The sequence below is a fragment of the Bison bison genome, unplaced genomic scaffold (genome assembly GCF_000754665.1).
Source record: "Bison bison bison isolate TAMUID 2011002044 unplaced genomic scaffold, Bison_UMD1.0 scf7180017855224, whole genome shotgun sequence".
Lineage (NCBI taxonomy): Eukaryota > Metazoa > Chordata > Mammalia > Artiodactyla > Bovidae > Bison > Bison bison.
Window position 1 is genome coordinate 10,594 of NW_011485797.1, and position 950 is coordinate 11,543.

Consider the following 950-nt stretch of genomic DNA (forward strand, 5'->3'; position numbering starts at 1 on the left):
TCCCTGGGATTCTCAAGGCAAGAACACTGGAGTGGGTTGCCATTTCCTTCTCCAATGCATAAAAGTGAAAGTGAAGTCGCTTGGTCGTGTCCGACCCTCAGCGACCCCATGGACTGCAGCCTTCCAGGCTTCTCCTTCCATGGGATTTTCCAGGCAAGAGTACTAGAGTGGGGTGCCATTGCCTTCTCCAACAACAGTACATACAGGGTGTCATTTACTTTATATTGTATCTTCTCAGGAGCACATAACATCAGGTTGTCCCACTGTGGAGAATGCTTTCTGTCTGTGTATTTTTGTTTTATATAAATGGCATTTCATTCTGTTTCTTACTTTTTTCCATTCATCCTTGTTTTGAAAGTATCCATATTGCTGTATGTACATTAAGGCAATTAGAAACTGTTCATGCTAACCACTGCTCATGCTAATACAATTAGAAACTGAAACTGCTCATGCTTCCCTCCGGAGAAGGCAATGGCACCCCACTCCAGTACTCTTGCCTGGAAAATCCCATGGATGGAGGAGCCTGGTGGACTGCAATCCATGGGGTCACAAAGAGTTGGACACGACTGGGCGACTTCACTTTCACTTTTCACTTTCATGCATTGGAGAAGGAAATGGCAACCCACTCCAGTGTTCTTGCCTGGAGAATCCCAGGGATGGGGGAGCCCAGTGGGCTGCCGTCTGTGGGGTCACACAGAGTCCGACACGACTGAAGCGACTTAGCAGCAGCAGCAGCATGCTTCCCTCATAGCTCAGTTGGTAAAGAATCTGCCTGTAATTCAGGAGACTCCGGTTCAATCCCTGGATCGAGAAGATCCCCTGGAGAAGGAAATGGCAACCCACTCCAGTATACTTTCTTGGAGAATCTCATGAACAGAGGAGCCTGGCAGACTACAGTCCATGGGGTTGAAAGAGTTGGACTTGACTTTGAAACTAAACCACTGCTGGTA